This window comes from Glycine soja, chromosome 19 (assembly GCF_004193775.1).
Source record: "Glycine soja cultivar W05 chromosome 19, ASM419377v2, whole genome shotgun sequence".
NCBI classification, from domain to species: Eukaryota; Viridiplantae; Streptophyta; class Magnoliopsida; order Fabales; family Fabaceae; genus Glycine; species Glycine soja.
This window is the reverse complement of record NC_041020.1, coordinates 37,218,218-37,245,286: the sequence shown is the minus strand read 5'-3', so window position 1 is coordinate 37,245,286 and position 27,069 is coordinate 37,218,218. Positions and strand designations below refer to the sequence as shown.

The 27,069-nt window shown below is 39.4% G+C and overlaps 1 pseudogene; it reads left to right on the top strand.

Moving 5' to 3' along the window:
* Positions 1-5,117: 5,117 nt before the first annotated feature.
* LOC114400027 overlaps positions 5,118-27,069 on the top strand; it is a 69,001-nt pseudogene continuing 47,049 nt past the window's right edge.

The window sequence follows — 27,069 nt, the reverse complement described above, 5'->3', positions numbered from 1 at the left end:
TATCTGCAATATGATTCAATACATACCTAGCAACAAATCCACACAATCACTTGTACATTTTGTTAGACAAATGGCCTCAGTTATCTTAAGAAGGGGGGGTTGAATTAAGATAACAAGAACTATTCCCCAATTTAAAATTTCGCTCTCTCTTTTTAGATTAACAATGCAGCCTTAACATGAATTACTCAAAAGACAATTCAGAATAAACTTCTTTAAAGGCAAAAGATAAATAGCAATAAATAAAAGAAGTTTAAGGGAAGAGAGAAATTCAAACTTGATTTATACTGGTTCGATCACTTCCTGTGCCTACATCCAGTCCTCAAGCAACCCACTTGAGATTTTTCACTCTCTTTGTAAAATCCTTTTACAAAGTCTGAATCACACAGGGACAACCCTTCCCTTGTGTTCAGGAATCCTTTACAACAAGAGACCCTCAATCTCTTAACCCTTTTTCAAAAGTAAAAAGAAAAGAAGAAGAAATCTCTCTTGAAAGAGACAGATTGTACAATGAAGATCAATCACAATTCCTTATTTGAATATGCAAGTGTTTGACCAAGGAATTCTTTGAGAGGATAAGACATTTCAATTTAGAAAAACTCTCTTAATCTTTTGAGAGGATAAAACTTTTTGGGCAATCAAAAACTCTCTCATTATTTGTGTTTCCAAGTCACATATAAATAGACCTTTGATGGTCATTCATAAACCATTTGAATAGATGTGACTCTTAAAAGTTATTTTCTGAAAATCTCCTCTGGTAATCGATTACAATAATTGTGTAATCGATTACAGGCTTTAATATTTGAATTAAAACGTTTATTAACTGCTGGTAATCGATTACCAATATGGTGTAATCGATTACACAGTCTAAAATTTGAATTCAAATATTTAGTAGCTATTGTAAACCATTTTTTTGGCCACTGGTAATCGATTACATCCTTTGGTAATCGATTACCAGAGAGTAAATCTCTTGAAAAACTCTTTTTAACATGCATTACTTGGCCAAACCTTTTGCTATATCAATTAGGAATTTCCTTCCTAATGTACAAGTGATCATCTTAATGTTTGAGTCTTGTATTCTTGAATCATTGTCTTGAATTTAAACTTGAAAAACGCATTTGCATCAAATCATCATGATCATCATCAAAACATCAAAGTCATTTGCTTCTACACATTTGTACATTAAAAGTGTGACTGACATGAATACTATGCTAAAATGAAGACATAATTTCATTATGCTGCATAATCATGTTGTTCATTGCATCCTAACATTTGCACAAACTCCCATGCTAGTTTGGAGCAACCTCGTCAAGGCCCCATGGGCAAACTCAACCCTATAGATAAATTCATACACAAACGTCTAAAAAAATGAAGATTGTATAGAAATACTTCTTTAATAGATCATGGGTTATAAGTAAAAAACTTGTTGGTTGTTTGGTTCCCCAAGTGCATAACTTTATTTGTCCATGCCTTTAGAAATCTTTCCTTGTGAGGGATTAAACAAGTATCTTTCACATAGACAACAAACTCGTGCCATGGTTGACAAACGACATCAAACTTTATCAAATAGTTTTCATAGTCAAATTCTGTAGAATAATCTATAACAATACCTCCAAGTTCCATCACTTGATCCCATGCCTTTTTGGGAGTCACATATTATTTGCACCTTGATTTTACATTCTTTTCTATATGAACTTAGCACAACAAATTATTTGATTCTGGAATCAAATTCTTACTACATTCATCAAGGCTAGATCTCTATCTATGACAATCACTTTCGACAATCCATCAAGTTTGCACAAAAGGCTTTTGAAGCTTTCAAGTGCCCAAACAAAGTTATTTTCACATATCTTTATGAGCATCTTGGTGATGCTAACATAAAGTAGATTGGTGGCTATGCCACTCTTCTTCAGGTAATTATGTATCATTACAATTATTTCTTATATTATTAATAATGTCATACTGTATTGACTATATACTTTGGTTTGCTTTTGTTGGTGACACTGATGGATTTATCAACATTTTATTAGTATTGGTGCCAGGGATGATGTCTTGGCATATGAAGATACCTCTCCATGTGTTAGTCGATGGCCAAATAAGTCGTATTTGTCATTAATTCATTATAGGAAATTAATTGATGAGATGACCATCAATAGAGTTAGGTGGACTCCATATGAGGCACATTAGATTCATCATCTTTTTGAGAATATATCTTTATTTTCTAAATTCATTCGGTTGGGTTCAAATATGCAAATTCATTTGCCAGAGAGGGACTTGCGCCAATATGGGTTTCTTCTTCCCCGACACTCTTCATTGTTTACTGATCAACCTCCCGCCATATATTAAGTTGATGATAGGTGGACATATTCGCAATATCGCGTGATCTACCCCAGTGCATGTAGTGAATCCAACAAATTTTGATGTTAGGGTACTATGAGTGGTTGCATAGAGTCTCACATCCTTTTGTACAACCACATGTTTATACTCTTCTCCCTGATGCAAATACGCATCAGGCACATACTGTAGTTGTAAGTGTACAAGAATTTATGATATTAACTTATATCCTATTACATTTTTTTGACATTATTTTGTTTGTTGTTTGTTTGACAACAAATATGTCATAGAATTGGGATATTATTGCAGCATATGATTAGCCATAGGTTGGTTACTTATTGATGCATATGTTTTGACTGAAGAGGCATTAGCATTAGCACATGGAGTAACTGATGAGACAGATGTCAACTCCAACAGAGGTCCATGTGGCACAAGAAGTGGGAATGGCCGACGAGGACATGGATAGTTGTATTATACATGATGAAATGCATTTTGTGGATAATTGTTCACTTTATAACTACTTTAAGACCATCATTAATGATTATATTAACTATTGACCGATAATTTGTATTAATTGACTTTGTGAAAACTGTGAGGATCTAATTTCATTATGTTGGATAATAATGATGTTGTTCATTGTATCCCAACATTTCACATACGCAACAAACTTATGCCATGGTTAACATACAACATCAAATTTTGTCAGACGGTCTTCATAGTCAAACTCTGTAGGGCAATTCATAATAGTATGTCAAGTCTCCATCACTTGATCCCATGCTTCTTTGGGAGTTACATGTTGTTTGCACTTTGCTTTCACATTCTTATCAATATGAAATTGGCACAACAAATTATGTGACATAGGAAGCACAATTTTTATTGCCTTCATCAAGGCTAGATCTATGTTCGTGACAACAACTTTCGACAATGCATCAAATATGTGTAAAGGCCTTTGAACCTTTCAAGTGTCCACATAAAGTTACTTTGACGTTCAACTTCCAAGTAAGCAAAAGCAACAAAAAATGTCAGCCTACTACATGTAACACCAACAATCTCAAGCAAAGGTAGCCTATACTTGTTGGTTTTGTACATACTATCCATGAATAACACTATGATAAATGAATTCAACAATTTTACCGTATCAGGATGTGTCCAAAAAATATCATGCACAACTTCTTCATCATTCATAAATGATGTCAATGAATATACATATCACGCTTTAACAAATTTATAAAATGTTGCATTTCTGTTATGGGACCTCTTTGAGATCTTTGTCATGTAGTTTTGGTAGTATACAACTGATGGTTGTAACATTTTTTTCATTGTGCTCTTTCAATATCAGAAGACTATTTTTAGGCTTTATCATACTTTTTTTCATATCATCAAGCATTATCTTCTCATTAGTCTTTAGCTGACCAACATGTGGATGACCAACCAATGTCTCAACAACATGATGATTATGAGACCCACACAACACCTTAACTACCTATCCTTCACCATTCTTTAGTGGTCTTCCTTCCAAATTAAAAGGATAAACACATTTTCTACTTCCAATGGCTATCTTTGTACCTTTTTGTATTGTCTATATTTGCCTCCCTTCTCACAACCCAAGACAACATATGTCTTACTTCTAGGTTGCCTATTTGCTATATCTGACCTCAAAATGACAATCAAAACCTAACTCAAATGCTATCACCTGAGCCCATTTCAATAACTTATCTCGAGTATCAAAAACCTACATAAACAACATGTAACATATTTTAGTCAAAGTTCACCTTTTAAGCATTAAATACATAAACAATTAAATAAATCACATAATAAGAACAAGATAAAATTACATGCATAATTGTAATTTTTTTTACAATCTTCATTTTTAATTGTATCATCCACATTCTTATCCATATCCATGTCAACTTCATCAAACATCTTGTAGAAGTAATCGTTCTCCATACAAACTAAAATTGCCAAGGCACAAAAACAAGTTAAAAAACAAGTTTTTTAGAAAACATATTCATTATAGAAAATGCACTTCATAAGTTCAAATTAAGCTTTTGGAATGGATGTTCTGGAACCTAAAACGAGTTTTAGAGTATATAAAACATGCTTCTAGAACAGATGTTCCATAAAAGATATTAAAATTCTGGATCAAGCACTCAAGAGTAACATATGTATTTCCAAAACTAGCAGTCCACAAGCCTTTTTTAATTACTCCAGAACAAGTATTCTGGAAGACATTTTTGGCTTATGTAGTAGTCATTCTAAAACATAAATTGTCTTCTAGAATAGTCGTTCTAAAAACGTATTTAATGTGTTCCAAAACACCTATTTTGAAAGACAATTTGTGTTCTAGATTGGCCATTCCATAATCAAAAGTCTTCTAGAGTACCCATTATTTAGTGTTCTTTGGTCCATAATAAAAGGCTTAAAAGAAGGGGAGGCATACCTTCACGTGCAGTCATTGGAGTTGGGTAGCTGTGACTTCAACGAATATGGATGCTGCTCCCTCGTGGAAGAGAATAGCTCAGAATGAAGGAGAGGAACCTCGTGGGTGGAGTTTAGGGTAGAATGCGTGGGTGAAGGAGGGAGGTGTTAAAGGTTGGGGAAGTTCCTTAAGGATAATTTAGTAATTTCAAGGATGATTTGGGGGGGGGGGTGGGGGGGGGGTGTAGGATAAAGGTACGGGAGTGTAGGATTCAAACTCCTGGGAAGCAACAGCCCAAAGCCGAATGAGAAAAAGCCCAACGGCCCAAAACCTGAGCGCGCGTCTGAACAAAATAGCAGAAGCGGATAAAGGCAGCGCTTTCTCCTTCTCTCCCTTGTCCTCTGCGTCCCACTCTCTCTTCTCCCTCACACTCTCCACTCCCTGAAACTGGGAAGCAACAGCTTCAACTCGCTCCACAATTGAAAAACCCTAACAGCAAGAGAAGAAGAAGAAGATGCTAGCATGTCCTAGCAGCTCCCTCCATGGCCTCACGACGCTGCAACGCCATTCCCAACCATCTCACTTCCTCCTCTCCAAGCCTCTCTTTTTCCCTCGCTTAGCCGCTTCCCACAAATGCAACTTTCGTTCGCTCCTTTCCGGAAACAACCGTCGCCGTTCCGCCGTCAGAGCTTCCGCGGACTCGCCGGAGGTGCCGGAGTCTGTTGGTGTTGGCGACGGTGGTGGCCTGCAACCGTATTCCGTGAAGATTCCCGTCGGTGATAGACATGTAAGTTTGAATGCGTGAATTTCTTTTTTTTTTTTTTCTGTTTTTTGTTGGATTGGAGCATTTTGGTTTTGCGTTGTGTAAGTGTTGTTGGAGGTGCAATTTGAATGTGTTTGGCAGATTGGTATTTTATTATTTTTTCCTACTAGAAGGATGGTTTATTATTGTATGAAGTTGATTTTTGTATCATTTCTTTTAGTTGAAAAGGTTTCTCCTTGTCATGAATATTTCTCTCTCTCTCTCTCTCTATATCTATCTATCTATCTATATAGTTATGCTTACTCTTCTTTCTCTTTTATCTCTTTCTATCACTAAGTTTACGTGTCTACCAATCTTTTTTCTGGAATTAAGTTTTGTACGAGAACATATATGATGGGCGAAAATGTGGAGGGAATGGTAATCACCAACAGCAGAAGGATAGCAATTCCTCCATGTGTGTGAAGTTGATGTCTGTATATGAAATTGAAATCTTCTTTCACAAATCTATTGTCATGAAAGGTTCTTGCTTTCAACGAAGGTGAATGATTACGTGGCTATGCTTGCCCAACTTATTTTTTTTGGCTTTAAAGCCATTTTGAAATTAGAAATCAAACTAAGAACTTTAAAATAAAGTAGAAACAGTTCGACAGTTTTTATTTCTTTTAGCTTAAAAGAGATGACCTGAGTCGGAGCAGGGAGAGAGAAGCCAATTTTTTTTGAAAGCCTATTCACCCAACTTAAAATTTTTTTTCTTCCTTTTCTTTTATAAAAAAAAAGTTATTTGATTTGTTAAGAGCTTTTTAGAAAATGTGCTTGGCCTTTGCTTCTCCTTTCACTTTCAAAGAGAAGAGAAGCCCAACATAGCTGGGGCCAGAAACTACCTAGAAGTAGTTATGCTTCCCTTTTGTATCTCATTGGAAGATTATCAAGATGGGGAATATTTTTCCTTTTAAACTATGTATTGCCCTTGTATTGTACTTTAGGTCTAATTGAAAGTATCAAGGGCCAAGGTTATCAAATTGATATCTAAGTTGTGAATTGTCAAGCTAATTTTTGAATCATGAATCATAATTTGTATCGAATTGTAAGATTTAGTTACAATGAAAAATAACTTCAAATATATTATAGTCTATATATAATATATAATGATCAATTTAATAATTTAAACTAGAAATATATAACACAACTAAGGCATAAGTCTCATAAAATAAAAATATTAGTTATACTTGAGTTTGTGAAGCCTTTATTTTGGAAGAATGGGAAAGAAGCAATGAAACAGCCAAATAGAGTGCATGCATTGAATGATTAAGTGACAAATAAAGTAGTGAAATGATCAAATATGATGAGTTTAGAAGTGCTCCTTCAATTCATTTTCATTTAACAATTTTAGCTTACATGATTTCAATTTTTTTCATGAGGATTACTGAAAGAAAAGTTACAAAAGAAAAAAAATTGTGAATTGTTGAATTATGTGATTCATATTGGTGATGTGAAATTGCAGCAATTCATTTATGTATCATAAGATTCAAAGTCATTCGAGATTCTTCTTATGATATGAATCAATAACAAGTTGGATAGCATCGAATCACGGATAGTAAGATTCTAATAATTATGATATTCGAGGTTGACAGTGAAAAAGTTAAGGATTGCTAACTGTTTCTTGTTGTAACCATGGGAAGGAGAAGTAGTCTTGGGTTTGTTAGTATGTTGCCTAAATAAATAGTTGTTTTAAGTTAAATGGCTGTGAAAGTTTTCCCTTGGAACCTTGTTCCCTATGGCATACTTAAGAGTAAGGGAGAGCGAATGGACCACTGTGACAAGAGGGAGGGGTAGACAGAGAGAACGTGAGGCAGTGAGAAAGGATCCCAAAACAAGCTACACCGACACCAGACTCGGAAATTGGCGGGACAAAGTTGATATCACAACGTTTTACTTCACAAGATTTCCGGAGCACACAACAGAGCAGGAGCCATGGTCCCACTTCAAGAAATGGGGGGACGTCGGGGAGATATTTATCCCCAAACACAGAAACAAAGGTGGCAGACGTTACAGTTTTGTAAGGTTTAAAGGGGTATCTGACAAAGTAAGCTAGAGAGTCAGCTAGATAACATCATGGTAGGTGGACTGAAGATGCATGTCAATGTCCCAAGGTATGGGAGAAGAAGAATGATATCTGAGGAGCACACAGCCAAAACCAGGACTCAAATGGTTGGTCACAATACTCAAATGGCAGCTGCGCGATATACGGCAACGCACTACAGGAACTTGCCTATGTCATACGCGAAGGCGGTTTCCATTACCAAAATGGCCGACGGACACAGGAGGCACTTACAACCCCCACAATCCAGTTTCGATGAGTCCCAATCCTCACTCCACCTCGAAGTGGCAACGACGGAGCGTAAATGGTACACAGACGCTTGGGTGGGTCATTTAAAAAAATTGGGGGCTTTTGAAAGAATTGAGGAGGACTTACCATGGGAACTAGGGATCAACGTTGCGCCGAAATACATCGGCGACGACATGATCCTCCTCCTCGGGCTCTCGGACTCCAAAGCAGAGGAGATTATCACGGAGGAATTCCAAAATGGTACATCTCCATTCCACACATTAGAAAAGTGGAACCCGTCGATGAGGCCAGGACACAGGTTGATATGAGTTCAATGCTGGGGCGTACCTTTAGAAGTGTGGGACATTGAGAATATCCGAAAAATCGTGGCCACAGTCGAAGACCTCATCGAAGTAGACGACAATGTTGACGAGCAGAGAAGGCTAGACAGAGCCAGAATCCTTATCAGAACTCCAAGGAGACCTCTGGTCCACCACTCAGTCGCAGTTCATATCGGTGGGGAGGTACACAAAGTGTACATCGTCGAGGAAGGGTGTACTGATATCGGGATGAGGACCTCGCCAGGCCGCAGTGCTACGGACTCATCGGAAGAGATTGAGTCCGAGGATAGTGACATCAGAACAATGTTTGAAGCGCCAGAGACAACCCTTGATTTCCAGACCGGGAGAGCCAGCCTCGGCGGGAAGCGAAACGCTGTTGACGATAATCGCCAGACGTCGCCTTTACTCGACGGTCATCGAGCCATGGAAAACCCGCTGGATATTACACCATGTGCACAGACTCACCTACCCAGTACCGACAAGCGCGTGCGAACAAATGCCGAAAAAGGAAAGCAGCAGAACTCGAAGAAGAGAAATACAGAGCCCTGTATCGATGAGGATGGCACATGCAAAGCAACAAAGAAGAAAGATTGGGGGAGCAAAGAGAAGGTGTTAGCCACAGAGGAGTGCATAGGATACACAAGAAAGGAAATAGCTGTTTTGTCAAAAGAAGGACAGAGGGATTTTGACTAACAAATCGCCAACGGGCCAATTAAGCTTTCAAAGGGTGTTCCTCTGGAGATATGGGACGCATAGCATTTCCAGACTTTGTTGTCGACATTTGGAGAAGTCGTCGAACTCGACGAGGAGACGGCGGACCGTTCGAGATTGGATGTCGCGCGGATTTTGATTCGTACAAAGGAGAATCCTATCTTCTCCAAATCGATGGTGGCTAGGGTCAACGATATGGAACACCTTTTGTTCCTGAGGGAGGAGGTATCACGACCTAGTGGAAAACGGTGGTGTCGGCCAGAGTTGGAGGCTTTTTCGCCATCACTGTTCACGACAGTAATGGATGACTCCGATGAAGATTCCACTACACGCGCCCCAGACGGAGCTTCGTCGGAATTCATGGGGGACGGGTGGTGGCGACGATGGACCAACGCCATCAATCGTTGGCGCGCGGACTTCGAGGTCTCCTCTGATGGTGATGTGTCACCCCACCAACGGGACCTGTTTTCTGCTGGGACTCTGCCGGTCTGTGCCACGCGTCACGAGGACTACAACGGTCCTCTCAAAGGCCCTTTGCATGGAAGTGGAAGGAAGGACCATAGCATTTCCTTCCTAGGTCAGAAGTGGGTGCTGAATGAGGAAAAATGAGATGCTGGAGCTGATGGGTCCAACGAAGAAGATATAGTCAAAGGGGCTGACCTTAGGGTCCTTCATCATAGCCCAGAGGATAATACCCCTGCATTTTATCCTGCGGTCAATACAATTTCAAACCCTCCAACTAAAACGAAATGCGGTTTGAATAATAACACACAAAACAGTGAGCCAGAAGGGGTCATACACAATTTGGGCCTCAATATTAAAGGTCCAGAATCAAAGGAAGAAGAATCTGTCCATCAACTCAAGGTTTATTCTAGAAAAAAGATGGGTGCAAGAAATATATCTTTGGGCCTTACAAATAACTTTGATGAGACCAGCAGGATTGTTAACAAGTCACCACCTCTGGACTTTCAAGCTAGCGGCCCCTTCCTTAGGGAACATGACATGCCAGGGGGAACGCATGCAGCTGATGCTGTTCCATCTCAGTCTCACACCTGTCCTCGCAGCCCCAGTCCTTCTAACAGCTTCATCAATGCTCTCACAGAGGATGAGGAGGATTTTTTTTTTTTTGCACAGCAAAAATCAATATATAATTTTATATATAATGTAGTACTAGGTGTACTGCATTCAGGAAAAAGAGTACAAGGCAAAATTGCCTAACCCATCTGAAAAATACAAGATAACGTTATCTGAAACGAAAAATCAATCCCTAAGACAGCTCCTCCCTCAAACTAGTGGACCATTGGTTAAAATGAATATGGAAATCTTTGTCCATACATTTTAACCAGGCCCATGAATGGAATAAAGCTTCATCCATGACTTTTTCGGAGTTGAAATTCTGGTTATTAAAAACCATTGAATTTCTATGTTTCCAAATAGTCATGGATAGAGCTATCCAAAGCACTGCCCATCTATTGTCTATACATCTTTTGCTACTCCATCTTGAGAATTGGGTGAAGTGATCTTTAGGATCAATGGTGAAGGGACCCACTCTGTCAGCCCATCTCAAAATCTCCCACCAAAGGCATCTAGTTCTTGTGCAATCAAACATGACATGACCAATAGTTTCCTCCTCTAGGATGAGGAGGATTTCCATAATGAAGTAGCTAAAAACCTGGGTTTGACCTTTGATGAACATAATTGTGACAATGTAATAGCTTCACCAGCTAGGATGGGAAGGAAGAATCTTGCCTCATGAATATTTTATCCTTTAATTCTAGAGGCTTGGGTGGGGCTGTCAAAAGGTCAGCCATTAGAAAGCTGACTTTGTCTAACAATCTTGATGTTCTTTGCATCCAAGAAACAAAAATGGAGGTTATTGATAGATTCGGAGTTTGCTCCTGCAATCAATTCTGCTGGTGGTCTCTTGTGTATATGGAATAATGATTCCTTTTTAGTTGACAGAAAGGTAGTGGGGAGTGGGTTTATTTTGTTGGAAGGGAATTGGATTAAAGACAACAAAAGGGTTTCCATAATCAATGTTTATGCATCCTGTGACCTTCAAAGAAAGAGACAGCAATGGGATGAGATCCTTCAACTGAAGACAACTTCTCAAGCAGCCATGTGGTGTGTAGTAGGTGACTTCAATTCTGTAAGACACCAAGATGAGAGAGTGAGCTCAGCTCAGAATGTAAGTGTGGACCCTAGCATTTCTGAATTCAATGCTTGGATTTCAGATATGAATTTAGAGGAGGTTAGGTCTGTTGGGAGAAGATTCACTTGGTGTAGACCTAAAGGCAGCGCTATGAGTAGACTGGACAGGTTCCTTATATCAGATGATTGGCTGCTGCAGTGGTCGGATTCTACCCAGTTTGTGCTTGACAGAGATTTTTCTGACCACTGTCCTATCCTGTTGAAGTCAAAGAACATAGATTGGGGGTCAAAACCTTTTAAGGTTATGGACTGGTGGTTGAAGGACAAGGGCCTTCAGCAACTAGTACAGCAGCAGTGGGGCAATTATCATCCTCCAGGATGGGGAGGATACATTCTGAATCATAAAATAAAACACCTCAAACAGTGCATAAAGCAGTGGAGCTTATCAAATGGTGAAGCTAATGCTACAAAAGTCATCATGATCAAAAAGTAGTTGAATGATTTGGAGAATGGTCTAAATGGCAGACCCCTATCTCAAGTGGAAGTGAACCTTAAGAAATCTCTTCAAGTCCAACTGTGGGAGGCAGCTTATGCATATGAATCTATGTTGAGACAAAAGGCTAGAGTTAAATGGCTAAAAGAAGGGGATAGCAATTTTTCTTACTTTCACAGATTGATCAATCATAGAAGAAGAAAAAATGCTATTCCAGGTATTTTCATGGATGGGGTGTGGATTCATGAACCTTGTAGGGTTAAAAATGCAGCTGTCCTTTATTTCAAGGACAGATTTTCGGAGGAATGTTCTAATAGACCATCTCTGGATGGTGTTCACTTCTCATCTCTTGATCTAAGAGATAAAGAAAGCCTTGTGTCCAGATTTAATGAATTGGAGATCAAATCTGCAGTTTGGGACTGTGGGGGGGGACAAAAGCCCTGGCCCGGATGGCTTGAATTTCAATTTCATTAAACACTTTTGGGAGATTTTGAAACCAGACATCATGAGATTCATGGATGAATTTTATATTAATGGATCCTTTCCAAAAGGAACCAATGCTTCCTTTATAGCCCTCATCCCTAAGATTAATGACCCCCAATCTTTCAATGATTATAGACCCATCTCCCTTATAGGGTGTGTCTATAAAATTGTGGCAAAAGTTTTGGCCAAGAGGTTGGCTGCTGTTTTACCTCACCTTATAGACGAAAGGCAGACGGCTTTTATGAAGGGGAGACACATCCTTCATGGTGTTTTAATTGCCAATGAGGTCTTAGCTGAGGCCAAATCTAGAAGTAAGCCTTGCATGGTCTTCAAAGCGGATTTTGAAAAGGCATACGACTCGGTTTCTTGGGGATTTCTTGACTACATGCTTATGAGGATGGGATTTTGTGAAAGGTGGAGGAAATGGATAAATGGTTGTCTAAACATTGCAACCATATCCATTTTAATCAATGGGAGTCCATCTAAGGAATTTATCCCTAAAAGGGGCCTAAGGCAAGGTGATCCCCTTGCACCTTTTCTTTTCAATATTGTAGCGGAAGGGCTCGCAGGTTTAATGAGGTCAGCTGTATCCAAGAATTTGTTCAGAAGCTTCCTAGTGGGGTCTTTAAAAGAAGAAGTGAACATCCTCCAATATGCTGATGATACCTTGTTTTTTGGAGATGCTACTCAGCATAATGTTAGAACCTTAAAATGCGTTCTGAGATGTTTTGAAGAGGCTTCTGGTCTCAAGATAAACTATTCAAAAAGTCACTTTGGCTGTGTGGGTAAACCTGAAAGCTGGAGCAGGGAAGCTGCCCAATTTCTCAACTGCAGCACTATGGATTTTCCATTTATTTACCTGGGAATTCCAATCGGGGTGTCCTCTAAAAGCTGGATCGTGTGGCAGCCTATTGTAAGGAAGTTTGAAGCTAAACTTGCAAAATGGAAGCAAAGATCTCTATCAATGGGGGGCAGAATCACCCTTATTAATTCAGTCCTCTCAGCCTTACCTATCTACCTTCTATTCTTCTTTAGGATCCCCAAAAAAGTGGTGCTCAAAATTATCTCCATCCAGAGAAATTTCCTTTGGGGAGCTCACCAAGAGGCTAGAAAGATTCCTTGGGTAAAGTGGGATATAGTTTGTCTTCCTAAGAACCAAGGGGGTCTAGGGATTAAAGATTTATCTTTATTTAATGAGGCCTTACTTGGCAAATGGGGGTGGCAGCTGGCAAATGATCATAACCAACCTTGGTCTAGAATTTTAATTTCGAAGTATGGTGGGTGGAAGGAGCTGATTTCTGGTGGAAGGAGAAACTTCACTTCCCAATGGTGGCAGGGTTTGAAGATCATCTTTCAGCAGCAACACAATAACTGCTTTAGAGATAATTTAAAATGGAGGGTGGGTACGGGGTCCAACATCAGTTTCTGGAAGGATACATGGCTGGAGGACAATTGTAATCTCCAAGGAAAATATCCCCACTTATATGTTATAAGTAAACAGCAGAATTCTTCAATTAGTTCCATGGGAGACTTTGTGGATGGCAAATGGGAATGAAAGTTATCTTGGAGAAGGGATTTTTTTGATCATGAAATTCAAATGGCAGCTGATTTTCTAGCGGAGATTGATTCTGCTCACATTCACCAATCCAGCAGGGATATCCTTTGGTGGAAGCCAGACCCTAGTGGATTATTTTCAACAAGATCTGCATACAAAGTGCTGCAGGAGGCTCATCATAGTGATAGTCAAGATAATGTTCTTAACTCTATGTGGAAATTGAAAATTCCCCCAAAAGTGAGTGCTTTTTCTTGGAGACTCCTCAAGAATAGACTCCCTTCTAAGGAAAATCTCAGAAAGAGACAGGTCACAATGCCTACTTATAGCTGTCCCCTATGTGATCATGAAGAAGAATCCATCGACCATCTTATGTTCAACTGTGTAATGACAAGGAGCCTTTGGTGGGAGCCATTGAGATGGGTTAATAGAGTGGGTCCTTTTTTCTTAGACCCAAAGAATCACTTTGTACAATTCACTCAATGGAATAGCAAAGCGGGTACAAACAAAAGATGGGAATTTCTGTGGATAGCCCTGTCATTCTCCATCTGGCATCATAGAAATGCCAGGATATTCAAGAACCAACCTTTCACTCCTGAAAAGGTCATGGATGATGCCTTGTTCCACACTTGGTCATGGCTAAAATGTGTAGAGAAGGACTCCCAACTGCACTTTAATTTCTGGTCAACCAACTTAAAGGATGTTTTCTCCTAGAGGGGATGGGTGTGTATTTTCTGTGGGCTGCTTTCGGTTTCTCCTAGTGGGGTTCACATTGTATCTATCTTGTCTTTATCTTTGTATCTTTAGTACACCTAGTACTGAATTTCATTTATAATATAATATTGAATTTTGCCGTGCAAAAAAAAAAAAAAGCTTTCAAAAATGACATGCATATCCAAAGCCAGGGATATCGGACCAAATCCAGAGTTGGGCCTTACTACCCACACCACCTCGTTCATGTCACATAACCCTTTCGACAGCCCAACTCATCTTGAAATCCCCCGCGTGCTTCCTTTGACTCCAACTGTGACTTGTGACAAACCCTTTATTGAAGTTGGGCCAAGGACTGATGTGGGCCCCTCTAAAAACAACTCAGCCATTAATCCAGAACTTGACAAGCCTAGTACATCATACCAAACAGCCGAGAACGGAAATGGGTTACATGTATTTGATACGGGTGCACACAGAAAACAGCCCAACAAAGTGACAAGCAACAAACTTTCGGCGATATCATCCCTTTTAACTATCTGGAACCCATATCGGGCATGGCTACAACAACAGCAGCTTCTGAACAGAACACGATCACTAGCCCAAAACTGAACAAGGCTAGCTCATCATATCAAACAACTCAGATTGAAAGTGAGTGCAAGGTATATGTCAGATCGAGGGGGTGCAGACAAAAGAAAGCCCACCTAAATGGATAACAAGACAATGTGGGAGATATCAATCCAGATACACATACACATCTGGAATCCACATCGGGCATGGCTACACCAACAGCAACTACCCATGGATCCAACAGAGGCCAGTACGAAGAGGTTGCATCACAATGGGAACTAGCAAAAATTATGGAGGTGACTAGCGATTTAGATCAAAGTATAATCATCAAAAAACTCATTGATATGGAGGACAGGGACAACAAGGAGGCTGAGGATTTGGGAGACAGCAACACCTCATCATGAATATTGTATCCTACAACGTTAAAGGGCTAGGGGAGAGGTCAAATGGGCTACAATTAGAAGGTTGATCAGGAAACACAAAGCGGATATGTTATGCATTCAAGAAACAAAAAAGGAGCAAATTGACAATGTTTTGTGCCAGATAGTGTGGGGTGATACAGAGTTTGGATGGGACTTCCAGCCCGCAATAAATACAGCTGGCGGATTACTCTGCATTTTGAATGAACAAACTTTCAAAGTGGACCAAAGGGTAAGGGGGAGAGGTTTTATTCTGCTGCAAGGAACCTGGATCCAGGAAAACCAAAAAGCATATATAACAAACATATATTCCCCTTGTGATAGTCATAATAAGCGGGAATTATGGGACTCTCTTAAGCAGCTGAGACAGCAGGACCCTCAAGGATTGTGGTGCTTCCTGGGTGATTTCAACAGCATTAGGCACCATTCTGAGAGAGTAGGTGTGTCCCAAAGGGGTGTGGAAGCCAGCAGCATCACTGATTTTAATGAATGGATAGCAGAACTAGACTTTGTAGAAACACCTAATGTAGGGAGGAGTTTCACGTGGTTCAAACCAAACGGGGCTGCTAAAAGCAGACTAGACAGGATCCTCGTATCCCATCAATGGCTACACAAATGGCCAGACAGCACCAGCTTCACCTTGGACAGGAATTTCTCAGGTCATTGCCCAATTTTGCTAAGGGCTAAAATCACTGATTGGGGGCCAAAACCATTTAGGGTGTTTGATTGTTGGTTGAAAAAAAAATCTTTTGAACAGATTGTTAAACAGTGCTGGTCAAACATGCAACCAACAGGCTAGGGAGGCTTTGCACTCAAGGTAAAAATTAAAAAACTGAAGGAGGCAATGAAGGTGTGGAACAGGGAGCAGTTTGGAGATTCATTGAAGAGAGTACAAAGAATCGAAGCAGATTTAAACAGATTGGAAGATGCAAGCAGCAATAGGCAGTTGTCCGCTCATGAAATGATGACCCGTAAAAAGCTACAGGAGGAGCTATGGTCGGCGGCACACTCTCACGAATCCTTGATGAGACAAAAGGCAAGGATAAGGTGGATTAAGGAGGGGGATTGTAACACACGCTACTTCCACTTGTTGATGAACGCTAGACACACAAAGAATGCAATCAGAGGATTACTCATAGATGGATCATGGGTAGATGACCCCATAAAAGTGAAACAGGAGATCTGTAGTTTCTTTAATAACAGATTCATTGAACCTGATCAGTGCAGACCAGTCCTCAATGGAATCAGATTTAGGGCTATTGGACAGCAGCAAAATGACATGTTGGTGGGAGCTTTTTTTGAGGAAGAAATCAGGGCGGCAGTATGGGACTACGAAAGCGAAAAAAGTCCAGGATCGGATGGCTTAAATTTTAAATTTGTAAAACAGTTTTGGGAGATTCTAAAGCCTGACATCATCCGTTTTCTCACTGAATTCCATGCAAACGGGGTCTTCCCGAGGGGAAGCAATGCATCCTTTATTACCCTGATCCCAAAGCGAAAAAATCCACAAAATCTCAATGAATATAGACCTATTTCTCTAATAGGCTGTATTTATAAGATTGTGTCTAAGCTTCTAGCAAATAGACTGAAGAAGGTGTTGCCAGAAATAATTGACGACAGATAGTCAGCTTTCATAAGTGGAAGACAAGTGCTGCATAACGTATTGATTGCTAATGAGGCAGTGGAGGAAGCGAGGAGATGCCATAAGTCATGCTTGGTATTCAAAGTGGATTACGAAAGAGCCTACGATTCTGTATCGTGGATGTTCCTATCATATATGATGAAAAGATTAGGATTTTGTCCCAAATGGATTAGCTGGATAGAGGGCTGTCTTAAATCAGCCTCGATTTTTGTGCTGGTTAATGGCAGTCCCACACATGAATTCATCCCTCATAGAGGTCTGCAGCAAGGTGTCCCACTAGCGCCTCTACTCTTCAATATTGTTGTGGAAAGTTTAACTGGCTTAATGAGAGAAGCATTGGATAAGGGCCTCTTCAGCAGCTTCTGTGTGGGAAAGGACAAAACATCGATTAATATCCTGCAATATGCAGATGATACCATTTTCTTTGGAGAAGCTACAATGCAGAATGTGAAGACAATTAAGTCGATATGAGAAGCTTTGACCTTGTATCCGGCTTGAAGATAAACTTCGCAAAGAGCAGCTTTGGGGTAATTGGGAAGTCTAACCAATGGCGGAAGGAGGCGGCTGAATACCTTAATTGCAAAATTTTGTCTTTGCCATTTAAGTATCTGGGCATCCCCATTGGGGATAATCCAAGGCGTAGTGTTTTGGGATCCTATAATCAGAAAATGTGAGGGAAAGTTAGCCACATGGAAACACAGACACATATCCTTTGGGGGGAGAGTGACTCTCATTAATTCTGTCCTAACAGCAATTCCCATCTATTTTTTTTCTCTTTTTTTAGGGTCCCGTCAAAAGTAATAACAAAACTGGAAGCCATTCAGCGAAAATTCCTATGGGGAGGAGGTCCGGACCAAAGGAAGATAGATTGGGTCAATTGGAAGACAGTGTGTTTACCAAAAGAGAAAGGTGGCCACGGAATCAAAGATCTCAAGACTTTTAATTCAGCTTTGCTAGGGAAATGGCGTTGGGAGCTATTCCACAAGCAGGAGGATCAATGGGTCAAGCTACTCAACTCAAAGTATGGTGGGTGGAGGACACTTGAGGAAGGAACAAGGGGCAGATACGATTCTACTTGGTGGAAGGACCTGCTCTCATCACAACAACAGCAGCCCAACAGTGTAATTAAAATGGAAACAATTTGGAAGGTGGGCGGGGGAGATAAATTTAGATTTTGGGAGGACTGCTAGCTGGAATCTGAAGTATTGCTAATGGAGAAATACCCAAGGCTGTACCACATCTCGTGCCAGCAAAATCAAACCATGATGCAGCTGAGGAGTAACTCGATCCGCGGATGGGAATGAAACTTTAATTGGAGGAGACCCCTTTTTGACAGTGAAGTGGCAATGTCGGATTCATTTATTGGGGAGATATCGTAGCAGCAACTCCACCCTCAAAAGGAGGACATTTGGATATGGAAACACGACTCAAGCGGACATTACTCAACAAAAACAGGGTATGACATAATAAGGAGAGAAGAAGAGGGGGCAGATCAGAATTCAGATTTTGTGGAGCTATGGAAACTTAAAATTCCAGCTAAGTCAGCGGTGTTTGCCTGGAGGCTAATTAGGGATAGACTACCAACAAAGTCAAACCTAAGAAGGAGACAAGTGATGTTAACAGATACGCTGTGCCCTTTCTGCAGAATTGAAGAGGAGAAGGCTACTCACCTATTCTTCAACTGCACCAACATCCTCCCTCTATGGTGGGAGTCATTGTCCTCGGTTAACCTAACTACAACTCTACCTCAAAACCCAAGGGATCACTTCTTGCAACATGGAATCGGGAAAGATCATGGAAAGAAGGCTATAAGATGGAAATGCTGGTGGATTGCTCTCACAAGAACAGTATGGCAGCATAGAAATAGAATAGTTTTTCAAAATGGAAGTTTTGATGGAAGCAAATTGATGGATGATGCTGTCCTCTTAATTTGGACGTGGGTCAAATCCATGGAGAAGGATTTTGTAGTACATTTTAACCAATGGTCCACTAATTTAAAGGAAGGGTTTAGTAACTAGAAGGGGCTACCAGATGATGAATCTATGTAATTCTGTTAGGTGTATCTTCTCTGGTTCTGTAATTAAAGGAACCAGATGGATCCCTACAGCCTATATGTAATTATAGTACCTCTGGTACTTCCTCATATTAATAGCATTTCTGCTTTTGCTGAGCAAAAAAAAAATACTTAAGAGTAAGGACTAGGGGAGGCAGGTAATCCTGCATTGCAGACAGCTGGAGTATCCTTTCATCTATTTAGGCATACCTATTGGAGCTAATCCTTCAAGTCAGCTGGTGTGGGAGCCTCTCATCAATAAATTCAAGTCTAAATTAGCCAAATGGGCTCAAAGAGATATATCCATGGCTGGGAAGATCACTCTTATAAATTCTGTCCTTAATGCCCTTCCAACTTATCTTCTCTCCTTTTTTAAAATTCCTCAGAAGGTAGCCACAAAGTTGATCTCCCTCCAAAGGAATTTTCTGTGGGGTGGAGATAATGACCACAAAAAAATTCCTTGGGTAAAATGGGATGATATCTGTTTGCCTAAGAATGATGGAGGCTTGGGGATAAAGGATATCTCTAAATTCAACATAGCTCTGATGGGTAGATGGATATGGGGCTTTGCGTCTGATCAGCAACAGCCCTGGGTCAGAATTTTAACTTCAAAATATGGTGGGTGGTCTGAATTCCAGAATGGCTCTGACAAAAGGGGCTTTTCCCATTGGTGGAAAGATATTAGAAAGCTGTATCACCAAGAAGACTGCAGTATTTTTAAAGACAATTTGTCTTGGAAGGTTGGATGTGGGGAAAGTATCAAATTCTGGACTGATACTTGGCTAGGGGATCAATACAATCTGCAGCAGAAGTATCATCAGTTATTCCTCATAAGCAGACAGCAAAAGGATCATATTTCCCATATGGGCCATTTCAATCATAATACCTGGACTTGGGACCTGAGGTGGAGGAGGAATCTCTTTGATCATGAAAGTATCTTGGCTGCTCAGTTTATGGAGGATATCAGCTCTGTTCCTATTCAAAGACAGGTGAAAGATAACATGTTGTGGCTGGCTGAATCTAATGGTCAGTATTCTACTAGGTCTGCTTATAGCTTATGCATGAACACCACTTCAGCAAACCCTGATGGCAACATTTTTAAGGCAATATGGCAGCTGAAAATTCCCCCCCGGGTGGCAATCTTCTGTTGGAGACTTTTTAGAAATAGGCTTCCTACCAAGGTTACCCTCCTAAGAAGAAGGGTCAGTATTCAGGAAGACACCTGTTCTTTATGTGGCTGTGTGCAAGAGGATGTGGGGCATTTGTTCTTCAACTGTAAAATGACAAATGTTCTGTGGTGGGAATCTATGAGATGGGTTCGGGTAGTTGGTCCCCTTTCCATTAACCCAATTCACCATTTTTACCAATTCTGTGAGGGGTTTGGATCAAATGTGAATTACAGTTCAAGATGTATTGTGGAAGTGACAAGAGTCCGGGACCAGATGGTTTGACCTTCAAATTCATAAAACAATTCTGGGAAATTATCAAGCCTGATGTCATGCGCTTCTTGGATGAATTCTATGTAAATGGAATTTTCCCAAAGGGTTCTAATGCATCTTTTTTAGCCCTGATACCCAAGATACCGGATCCTCAAATGTTGACTGATTACAGACCTATCGCACTGATAGGGTGTATATACAAGATAGTAGCAAAGACATTGGCGAATAGATTGAAGAAGGTGGTGCCTTTTATTATACATGAAAGGCAATCAGCATTCATAGAAGGTAGACATATGTTACATAGTGTGATGATTGCAAATGAGGTGGTTGACGAGGCCAAAAGATGTCAAAAACCATGCTTAATGTTTAAAGTGGATTATGAGAAAGCGTATGACTCAGTTAGCTGGGGATTCCTAATTTACATGTTAAAAAGAATGGGATTTTGCGATAAATGGTTACAGTGGGTGGAGGGTTGTATAAGATCAGCATCTGTTTCTGTTCTAGTGAATGGTAGCCCATCAGCACAGTTTATACCCCAGAAAGGGCTCAGACAGGGCGATCCATTATCACCTCTCCTCTTCAATATCGTGGCAGAGGCACTTAGCGGCATCATGTCACACGCAATTGCGAAGGGATTGTATAGGGGGTTCTTATGTGGCAAAAACAAAGTGGAAATTAGCCTACTACAGTATGCGGATGACACAATCTTCTTTGGAGAGGCAACAATGGAAAATGTTAGAGCTATCAAAGCAATGATGAGGGCTTTCGAACTTGTATCGGGCCTCAAAATCAACTTTGCCAAAAGTGGGTTGGGTGCTGTAGGGGTATCGGAGGAGTGGAGGATCGGTGCAGCTGGATACCTTAATTGTAGCTTGTTGTCGTTCCCGTTCACGTACCTTGGTGTTCCTATTGGAGCAAATCCGAGAGCATATCAGATGTGGGACCCTATAATAGCTAAGTGTGAGAGAAAGTTAGCGAAATGGAAGCAAAGACACTTGTCTTTTGGGGGGAGAGTGACTCTCATAAAGTCAGTGCTAACGTCCATTCCGATTTATTTTTTCTCTTTTTTCAGGGTACCCAGAAAGGTGAAGGACAAGCTAGTAAGGATACAGAGAAGATTTCTTTGGGGAGGTGATCAACAGCAAACCAAAATAGCCTGGGTCAAGTGGGATACTGTATGCTTGCCCAAGGAAGCTGGGGGACTTGGAGTCAAAGATATTAATTCCTTTAACTTGTCACTAATGGGCAAGTGGAAGTGGAGTTTATTTCACAGCAAAGGGGAGTTGTGGACTAGAGTTTTGGAGTCAAAATATGAAGGTTGGAGGGGTTTGAATGAGGTAACTAGAGGAAAGGGTGAATCTGTATGGTGGAGGGATCTCAAGACTATGTTCAATCATTCGCAATATGGAGACAAAATGAACACTATGACAGCATGGAGGGTTGGATGTGGGGATAAGTTTAAATTCTGGGAAGATAGATGGTTAGATGGAGAGGACACGCTGGTTTCAAAGTATCCGAGGCTGTATTGTATTTCTACTCAGCAAAATCAATATATACAGCAAATGGGGACATTCAAGGAAGCTGGATGGGAATGGGATTTTAGGTGGAGAAGACCATTGTTTGATAACGAAATAGACATGGCAGTCTCATTTTTAGCGGATGTAGCAAGAAGTACAATTCAGGCACACAAAGGGGATCAGTGGGAATGGAAGGCAGATCCGAGTGGACAATATACCGCCAAATCTGCCTATTCTGTGCTGTGGGAGGAATTATTGGAACAGCAACAAGATGGAGCATTTGAAGAGCTGTGGAAACTTAAGCTGCCGCCGAAATTTGCCGTATTTGCATGGAGGTTAATCCGAGACAGATTACCAACTCGAGTCAACTTGCAGAGAAGACACATTCAGCTTGAAGATTCAACTTGCCCATTCTGCAGCAGGGAGGAGGAAAGCACAGGCCACTTATTTTTTCAGTGTGGAAAGATAATTCCAGTATGGTGGGAGTCTTTGTCTTGGGTGGATATGTCGGGGGCCTTCTCAAACAACCCAAGGCAGCACTTTATCCAACACATATACGGAGTGACAGCGGGAATGAGATCTATAAGATGGAGTTGGTGGTGGGTGGCATTGACGTGGACCATTTGGCAGCAGAGAAACAACATTATATTCTCAAATGGGACAATCAATGCAAATAGAATCTTAGATGATGCAATTTTCCTGATGTGGACGTGGCTCACAAATTTGGAGAAAGATTTCAACATGCATTTTAATTTCTGGTACTCTAACATTAAAGTAGGATTCCTCAAATGAGGAGGACAGAAATTCAGAGCAGATTTTTGTAATGATTTCACATTGATCAGATTATGGTTCCATAGACGTAACAAATGTCAAGGGATCAGATCTGACTTGTATTATGTACTTTAAGTACCACTGGTACTCATTAATATAATAGTATTTTTGCAGAAAAAAAAAAAAAAACAGTTCAAGATGTGGGTGGTGGATAGCCTTAACCATTTCTATATGGCAGCACAGGAATCAATTGATTTTCCAAGGAAAACCTTTTGATCCCTATAAAGTCATGGACCATGCTATTTTCTTAGCTTGGTCATGGTTAAAGGCTTATGATAAAGATTTCAGCATTAATTTCCATCACTGGTCTTCTAATATATCTACTTTTGTTGCTTAGATGGGTTTGGGTCTGAATTTTTCTGTTGAGTTTGTGTGTTGTTTTGGAGGGTAGCACTCTGGTGCCTTGTAATTCTTCTCTTTGGTACCTCTGGTACTGGTTTACCTATTAATGATATATATATATATTTGCAGCCTTCCAAAAAAAAAAAAAGAGTTGAGTAATGTAGAAAGGCTTGGATGGGCTGGGATATTCTGTTCTGCTGTAGAATCTCCATTGTTATCATCTTGTTTTCTTTTGCATTTTAGTTTTGACCACTGCTTGTAAGGATCTTGGTCCCTTTATTTTCAAGTTTGGGCCAATGAAAGAATTTTTTCTGAACCCAATCTCATTACATTTAATTTGTGTGGATCGTTTGGTTATTAACATGTGATCACCTCTAATTTTTGGTTACCAACCAGGTAACTGTTGCAATACAGCACACTTGGGTCTATGGAAGTGACTATGCCTTTTTGAGGCTCTAACTTTCTGAAGCTGGGCAATATTTCCTCATTATATTTTTGGTTGATATTTGGATGGGTTGTTCCCCCCTCATTGAAGTTTTTTATCAGCTTTATTATTTTTTCTTCGAACTTCCTTTTCTTCAGAAACTTATGAAAGAATGTTTTGACTTAGAATCCATTTTGTGATTTTACAACAATTTTTGTTCTTAAAGTCTGTCTCACTAAATAAATGTGTAAATGGAACAGTTTCATTCTTATCTTTCTATCGCTGTAGTAAAGTTGCTTTTATTTCTTCGCAAGATTTTATGCCCTTGGTAAGAGAGTTTTTTGTTCCAAATGACAAATCTTAATAATATTTTATGTTGCATTAAGGTTGTATGTGGGGTGGGGTTGTTGCATTCCAATTGCTAAAATATCTTTATTAAGTGACAAAGGTGCATCCAGTACTAGTTTGATTTACATATTAGGTTTTGTGGCATTCTACAGATTTTGGTAGAGACTGCTCATATAGGAAGACAAGCAAGTGGCTCTGTTACAGTTACAGATGGAGAGACTGTAAGTTCCCATATTTCTTCTATTGATTAGTTTATCCATGATTGTGAACATTCTCACAGGGATCAAAATTATTTTAAAAGAAAAGAAAATTGATTGCTAACTATGAATTATACCTAGAGGTGTCAATAAGCTGAGTAGTTCATGGACTATTTTAGCTCAACTCATTAAGTTCTCAATCAAGCTCATTTGTCTTAATAAACAAACAAGCTCAAGGTTGACTTTAAGTTCAATTACATAAATGAGTTATGCTCAAACTTGGTATTAAAAGCCCATGAATGACTCAAGTGTATATTTGTAATGGTAGAAAAATGGTAATTTTATATAAAAAGGAAATGTACTTGGTAAATTGTGCTTATATTAAAAATTATCATTACTTAATTTATGTTCAAACATTATTTTATTCTGTCTCTTACATTTATCTCATTTACTGACATGAAAATTTTTATTAATTACTAAATTGATAAACTTCAAAAACACTTCAAGAATATATTTGATAAATAAGAAAAAATAATCAAACTATAAATGAGCTAAATAACAAGCTTAAGCTTCATACTTTTCCAACAAGTCAAGTCAAGTCAAGCTTGAAACTTGGATTGTTTAAATAATTGAGTCAAGCTTGAGGATCACATTTTTTTTGCAGGCCAAGTTTGAACTTTGAACTTTAAGTGTTCAGCTTGACTTGTTTACTCTCCTAATCATACCCTTTCAAAATATTTCTTCTTTTACAAAAAAGAAGGCACTTGTAGAAAATTTGTTGTTTTGTGGGTTCAAAATATTGTGAGTTTTTCCATTTTACATGATAAAATAATGTGCATTCTGCAAATATATTATTAGCTGGCTCAAGTAAATAATTGCTGTTTTTATGACCATAAAAAGAAAATTTGTTGATGTTATTGAAAAATTAGTTGGTCAGTGTTTAAGTTAAGGCCCATACTAACTTAGTTGGCCAATTATCTCTAAATTCAATTTAGCTCTGATGGGAAGATGGATATGGGCTTTTGCATCTGATCAACAGCAGCTCTGGGCCAGAATTTTAACTTCAAAATATGGTGGTTGGTCAGAATTCCAAAATGGTAGTGACAAAAGGGGCTTTTCCCATTGGTGGAGAGACATTAGAAATCTGTATCACCAGCTGGACTGCAGTATCTTTAAAGACAACTTGGCTTGGAAGGTTGGGAGTGGGGAGAATATTAAATTCTGGACTGATAATTGGCTAGGGGAACAACACACTTTGCAGCAGAAGTATAATCAGCTTTTCCTCATAAGTAGACAGCAAAAGGACTACATCTCTCAAATGGGACATTTTAATCATAATAGCTGGAGGTGGGACATGAGGTGGATGAGAAATCTCTTTGATCATGAAAGCCATTTGGCTGTGCAGTTTATGGAGGAAATCAGTTCTGTTCCTATTAAAAGACAGGTGAAAGATAATATGCTGTGGTTGGCTGAATCTAATGGTCAATATACTACTAGGTCAGCTTATAGCTTATGCATGAACACCTCTTCAGTAAATTCTGATGGCAAGATTTTTAAGACTATATGGCAGCTGAAAGTTCCCCCTCGGGCTGTGATCTTCTGTTGGAGACTACTTAAAAATAGACTACCTACCAAGGTCAACCTATTAAGAAGAAATGCTATTACTCAGGAAGACACCTGTTCCTTATGTGGCTGTGTGCAGGAGGATGTGGGTCATTTGTTTTTCAACTGTAAGCTGACAAATGGCCTATGGTGGGAATCTATGCGTTGGGTTCGGGTAGTAGGTCCCCTTTCCATTAACCCGGTTCACCATTTCTATCAGTTCTGTGATGGGTTTGGGGCAAATGTGAATCAAAGTACAAGATGTGGGTGGTGGATTGCCTTAACTAGCTCTATATGGCAGCATAGGAATCATTTGATTTTCCAAGGAAAACCTTTTGATCCCTGTAAAGTCATGGAACATGCTATTTTTTTAGCTTGGTCATGGTTAAAGGCTAAGGATAAAAATTTTAGTACTAGCTTCCACTACTGGTCCTCTAATATTTCCAATTTCGTTGCCTAGTTGGGTTTGGAACTGGTTGTTTTTTGATTTTGTTGATGGTCTTCTTGGAGGGTAGCACCTTGGTGCTTTGTATTTATAATCTCTGGTACCATTGGTACTGGTTTTCTTATTAATAATATATATATTTTCAGCCTTCCAAAAAAAAAAAAACTATCGGAAGAACTAATTTGGTCTAAAAGAGACACTTTAAGGGACCAAAGTGAAACTTTTTAAACTTAAGGGACCAAACTGAAACCAAAAATGTAGAAGAGGGACCAAAGTTCTATTTTAGCCTACTTTTAACATGTAAAAAATTATTAATTTATGCATGAAGAATTCAGCTTTTGTTCATTTGTAAATTCAAGCTGTTGCTTTTCTTATTGCAGATTGTGTACACAACTGTTTGCTTGGATGATGTTCCTTGTGAACCATCTGACTTTTTCCCTCTTTCTGTTATTTATCAAGAGCGTTTTTCAGCAGCTGGTCGCACTAGGTATGACATACACACATTTCTATTTCCAGATTCCATTTTACTTATTGCAAGATTTTTTTTTTGTTTGGAGTTTAATACTTCAATTTACTATTGCTTCAGTGGAGGTTTTTTTAAGCGAGAAGGAAAGATAAAAGATCATGAGGTACTATTTTTCTATTATTAACTTTGGCTTTACAATAATGCCAATTGACAATTAATCTTGATCCCGGACACCCATCTTAAATTTTGACAGTTTGTGACTTATATTGGCAATTTGCTTTCCCAATTGCTCGAGATTCACTTTTACTTGTGTCACAGTTAATTATAATCTACACTTGCTTTCTAGTTTTCAATCAACAAAATAGTGAAATGTGGAAAGACTAGAAATAAAAGAATATGTAACTATAATGAGTAAATTGTTTTGGCTGTTTGGGATAAGATTGGGCATTTGGATTCCCTATGTTGTAAAACACATGGTCTTTTTGAAGGGTTTCCC